This window comes from Tubulanus polymorphus, chromosome 5, assembly GCF_964204645.1.
Source record: "Tubulanus polymorphus chromosome 5, tnTubPoly1.2, whole genome shotgun sequence".
Taxonomy (NCBI): domain Eukaryota; kingdom Metazoa; phylum Nemertea; class Palaeonemertea; order Tubulaniformes; family Tubulanidae; genus Tubulanus; species Tubulanus polymorphus.
The window spans coordinates 13495544-13502296 of NC_134029.1; positions in this window are offsets into that span (position 1 = coordinate 13495544).

Here is a 6753-nt window from a genome sequence, read left to right on the forward strand (position 1 = left end):
TTCTCACTACTTGAAATAAACTATGCGCAAAGCCAGAGAAAAATTTGCGATTTAGAGAGAGATAAATACAATGCAACACACATCATCGATTCGATACAGCAGTTGCAGGCCTATTTGAATACTTGTAGTAAAGCGCGGTCGATTGATGCGCGCGGGCAGTATCTTATCTTCAAGCACAAAACTATCGTATTATTTCCAATAATTAATTGTTACATGTTTACACTCTTTGCGTAAAAGTAACGACACATCTGAATTTCTTCCGGAAAGCAAAGTAAAATTAGGTGACAATTGGAACTATTTAATTTCGCGCATTGAAACATACATACGCTTTAAGCGGCGTGATCAGTACGCACAATAGGGAGCATTTATTGATTGCTAGAAAAGCGATAAACTTGTCGTCTTGTATTGCTATAATACTTAACACTGCATTTTCACATTTGTGATCATACGTACTAATTTCCCCTGGAGCGGTGCCCCGGCAACAGTGCGTCAGCAACAGGTGGGATTCTCACGCGTATCTCATTGAGCGGTGATGAGTGATAACAGATATCAATTTCTTCACACGGTCAGCTTTTCCGATATCAAAATAGTAGGTCAGCATCATTGCTTGGTGACGTAGCTACGATAGTCCCAGTTGATCGTGTCATCACGTCTGGCGCAACCTCGGAAATCCTCTCGATGACAGACACTGTCCAATAACCATCGGATCGCCTCTCTGGCGCCATACTTGCGTGGGTTTGATTGCAGCCCACCGAAACTCTTGCTTCAGCGTCTCAAACGTTTTTTCTTTTGGCCACATGGCCAATGAATTGTACTTTTCGTGATTGATAAACGCAATGCTTATTTCGCAAAGGAATGATTTCTTATAAATGCGTCGTTCATTTACTGTTCACTTTGTTTACACAGTTCACCAAACTCACTGTTGCTTTTTTCACGGTATGTCGGTGATAAACCTAAGCAGACATTAATATTAAAACCAAATTCTGACATATCATTGAAAGATAGAATAAAATTATTATTTAAGTTTGAAGGAATAACAATTCTTTCAATTGTAACAGCTGTAACTATGTTATTTACAACAATTGGTTTAGCAATATCAAATGCTTTAAAATCTACTCCTACTCCCACTCCCAATAAACCAGATAAACCTCCAAGCAATAATTCTATACAAGATAAAGTTAAAGATGGTTTAAAGAAATTAGCAAAATATTTATGGGAACTATCAAAGAAATCTGCTGCAGCATTGCCAGGAGTTATTGCATCAATTGTTGGTTTTATATTGAAATCTGCAGGAAACATTATTAACTTTGCTGCTGAACATATTATTTTATTTTTAATTACAGTTGTAAGTGCTATTTGGTTTAGTAAATATGATATCAAAAAATATCAAGTAAACCATGATATCAAAAAATAAATAATTAATTTTTTTGTTAAATAAATGAGTGGGAGTTATATCAATCCTTCGAAGAATCATAGAATATCTAATGCTATTAAAGCAGAAAGATCACATCATATAATTACTCATAACCCTTCAAATATTAGTCCCGATGAAACTTTATACGTTAGAATTCCTCGATTAACACAAAATACTTTTTATGTTCCAAACAGTATTTATTTATCAGCCGATATAAAAGTAATCGGTAATAATAATAATTATGTCGTTGATAATGTTGGAAGATATTTGATTAAAAAGTTAACAATAAAGATTGGTCCAGAAACAGTTTTTTCATTAGATGATTATAATTTATTTATGCATTATAAAGATTTATGGTTAACTAAAGAAAATAGAAATAATATGATATTTCAAGGAATTCAATCAGAAAACCAAAATAAATTAAGATCAGAAGCTAATAGCGCAATATTAACTAATGATGTAGATAAATTGATAAAAAGTATATATGGAAACAAATATAAAATTCCATTAGACTTTGAATTGATAAATAATAATGCACCTTTATATAAATACGCAATTCAAGAAGATATTATATTTGAGATAACATTTGCTCCTGTAAATGAAATTGTATTATCTAGCGTTAATAAAGATATGAGTTATAAATTATCGAATATATGTTTAGAATATGATACAGTAACTGATGAAAATATTTCAAGTATAATTCAAACTCAATACAATCAAGGATTTTCATTATTATATGATTATATTGATAAATTTAAAACTGTAACTATTAATGCAAATGATGAAATAATTAATGAGAATATTAACTTTCCTAGAAGATCTATTAAAGGTATATTAATATTTTTTACCATTGGAACGTATACTAATGGCGCAATAAATGTTGACAATTATTATAATCCTGAAATAACAAAAGTAGAAATAACTATCGAAGGAATAGCGAATAAAATATTTTGTCAAGGAATGAGAATGATTGATCAATGGGTAGAAATTAAAAAACATTTTATGAATGAAAAAATAAAATCATCTGAAAATTGTAATATTAATCAAATTGATTATTATACCGGTAATAAATTTGCTTTATGGTTAGATTTTAGAACAACTGAAGATAATTCATTACACGGTTCTGGAAAAAAACTACAAAATACAAAAGATGGAATACAATTATTCATGACAAAGAAAAAGGGAATCAAAAATTTCAAAATGCACATTTATATTATATCTGACGCGCAATTAAATATTATAAATTCACAATTAGATAGTGTTATGTATTAAAATTTTAACTTTAATAAAAAATCTTATATTAAATGGAAGGTGGAATATATGAAATACAATCTCCAAGTGAAATGATATCAGATATATATTATATATTACCTTATGATGAATACAGTAAGTATTTTGGAGATTACTTTAATCAATTCAAATATAGAATAAGTAAAATAGATAAGAATATTGAAACAAAAATAGAAGATAATATTGAACCTAAAATAGAAGATAAGAATGATATTGAATATAAAATAGAAGATAATATTGAAACTAAAATAGAAGATAGTAATAATATTGAATATAAAATAGAAGATGTAACAGGATATATATCTTATAATATACCCTCTACATATGATATTGAATCAAAAAAGACAAATGAAAAATATTGTGACGTATGTAAACAGTATAAAAGTTATAAGAATTGGGCAACTCATCTTAATTCACTCAAGCATAAGAAAAATAAGAATAAGATTTTAAATGAATTGGATAATGATAGTGAAATTGATAATGATAATGTTAAAGAAGATAAATATTGTGAAGAATGTGATAAATATATAAGTCGTAGTAATTTTTCAAAGCATAAATTAACACAGATACATTTGGATAATATAGAAAGAAATATATGTGAAAAGTGTAATGTTGTTGTATTACCTAAAGATAGAATTAAACATGATAATTCTTTTGAACATACAATAAAAGCTGCTGATTTAAATATCCTTTATAGAGTACCAAGTGTATTTTTTGATATCGAAAATAATGATCATAGGAAATTATATAGATCAATTTTTATCGATTATGTAAGAAATAATCCAAAACTAGTATTATCAGATATTAAAATTGGTCGGACGCGTATAAAAATTGAATCTTCAAATAAAACTTATTGGGGTATACATTATTTCATAAAATTTAAAAGGAGAGATTTTTTAACAGAATTGAAAAAAGTTGCTGCTAATGATAATATAAATGATAACTTTGATGAAATAATTCAATACTATAGTTATGAAGATTTTTCACAGGATGTTATAAATAAAATAAGAAATGAAGCAAAAAATGAATATAAAAATATAAGTGAAGACAAATTAAACCAATATATTTATTTAACTTATGAATTCTTTGCTAAGGGTTTGAATGTGGTTGATGGTTATCATTTTAAACTATTAGGTGAAAGAAGATCGCAAGAATTAAGAGATGCATGGAGCAAATTGTTTTCAGAATTAGAATCAGAAAAGTAATTTAAAATATGAATATAATACCCTTTGTGTCTTTATTGTCTTTAGTAGTTTAGTACTTTTAGTACATAAAGAATAAATCTTTATTTTATTAGTAGTGAATAAAATTATTTTTAAAACTACTTAACTACTAAAGACAATAAAGACATAAATATATATATAACACTGTTTCAATAATTATATTTATTCATCTGATGGATTTTATATATTACTGTTTCAATAATTAAATCTATTTATCACACATATTTATTATATATATCATAGATTTATAATTTATAAAAATTATTTATATATTTATTTTTCTAAGTACTAATTAAATAAAGATTTATTCTTTATGTACTAAAAGTACTAAACCTACTAAAGATAATAAAGACATAACAAACACATATAGATGTAATAAATATCATAAATTTATTTATCTTACAGATTTATTATATATATTTGATTCAGTAATGATAAATCTATGGTGTTTGTTATGTCTTAATTATCTTTAGTAGTTTAGTAGTTCTATTTTATTTTTAAAGTATTAATAAAATAAAGATTTATTCTTTATGTACTAAAAGTACTAAAGTACTAAAGATAATAAAGACATTAGGGGGAGGTATATAATACATATCTAATACATATCTAATACATAGGTATACAAATATTATTATTATTTTATAAATTTATATTCATATGGAAATTGTAATCTCATAAGTAATTTGGAACCTTTATTATTCTTTAATTTATTCATATATTCATCATGTAATTCAGGAGGTATAATTTGATTTTCTTCCAATGATTGTTGCATAGATTTTCTATCTTTGTTGTAGAATAAAACTAGAAATCTTATATTCTCTCTAAAATCTTTCACAATTGAATTATATTTCTGATTTAAAACCCAAGTTGTTATCCCAAAATGTCTACCAGAGAAAGCTAAATAACATAACTCACTTTCTCTAATTTTAGAATCATTTAAATTTGCGCAATCATCAATAATAAATAATGTATTTGATCCTTTATAAATATCTAATGCAATTTTTATACAATTATCTAAATTATCTTTCACTGTTTTAGAATTTAATATAATAAACTTTTTATCTTTAAAAACTATATCTCTATTATACGTTTCATTCATTTCATAAGTTGGGCAGAATAATATTATATTATCAAAATGATTCTTATAAATAGTTTCTAATAAATATAATATGAAGTGTGTTTTACCACAATTTGTAACTCCAGTAACTAACATATTATGAGGTTCAAATATAAATAAATCTTTATTCATTTATTCTTTTAATTTTACTAGATAAAATCCATTCATTAAATTTATCATCATATCCTTTATATTTCACCAAAGAATACTTTTTTCCTTTAAGAGTTTTTGTTTTCAATACCTTTTCTATTTTGTATTCTATTTCATCTGGATTTGGTACTAATGATAATTCTTGTTCATAAAAATAACCTAATATTTCTTCATCTTTTAAATCAAACAATTTATAAACAAATGGTTTAGTTAATATTATCTTTTTAATTTTAAATATTTCTTCTGTAAAATTAGGGGTATAACCTTTATAAAATGTTTTTCGATATTTAGAAATTCTAACATGTTGTCCTATTATAAATTTAGGTTCTCCAAATCATGTGTAACAAATGCACCATATAAATTATTCCAAACTATTTCTGAATTTTCTTCTTTTCTAGCTTGTATAGGTTTCATATTTATAGAACTATGTTTAGAATTATTATAATCTTTAACTAAATCATCTGATACATTGATATATTTATATGTTTCATTAGCGGTGAAATATTTCCACATTCTAGTTTTCAATGTTTTATTAAATCTTTCTATAACAGATGCTTTTTTATCTGAATGTGTTGAAAAATATTCTACATCGTTATCAGTTAATAGTTTTTTAAAATGTTTGTTATAAAATTCTTTACCTTCATCAAATTGTATTTTATCTGGGATAGCTTCTTTAAATATTAATTTGAAAGAATTTGTAACTTCTATACCAGTTTTATTTTTAATCGGGATACTCCATGCGTATCTACTGAATATATCTATAACATTTAGTATCCAAAAATATCCTTTGTTATATTCTTCTAAGTTTTTCATATCAATTAAATCAGCTTGCCATTGTTGATCGATATATGAAACCATTACTTTTCTTGTTAAATATTTTTTATCCATCTTTTTATGAATTTGATATGTGGGTTGATTTTGTAACCATGATTTTAATTCACTATATTTTATTTTTTCTTTATCAGATTTAATTTTATCCCATAATTCCGAAACATTTGAATATGAAACTTCACTTTCTGGGTTGTAATATAACGCTCTTAAATATTGTTCTTTTTTCATCTTATCTTATTCCATTAATAATAATCTTGGTTTATTTTCAATGACTTTATGATTTGACTTATTTTCTGGTATAATAGGTTTATCATCATTGGAATCATATTTATCATCAGATTTGAATTTTGATTTATATATTACACCGGATAATATAATAACTGTTACTAATCCAATTGTAATATATAAATAATTATTTCTTCCACTATTAGAAGAATTAGATGGATTATTATTTGAATCAATACTACCGTGTGGGTGCTGTACGGCACCATCAGATAATTTCTGTGATTCATTTATATCAGTTAATTTCTTTTTCTTAGCTTTTTTTAATTCTGAAGATCTTTTACCTAATTCTCTTGCCCATTTAATTTGTTTCTCTGATCTAGCCTTTTTCTTAACTCCATCACTCATTTATTTTAGTTAATTTTTGTTCTGATTCATTTTCTGTTTCACTGTTTTGTTGTAGTACATCTGTTTCGTTCTTACCTGATTTATATTCCATAGGTTTG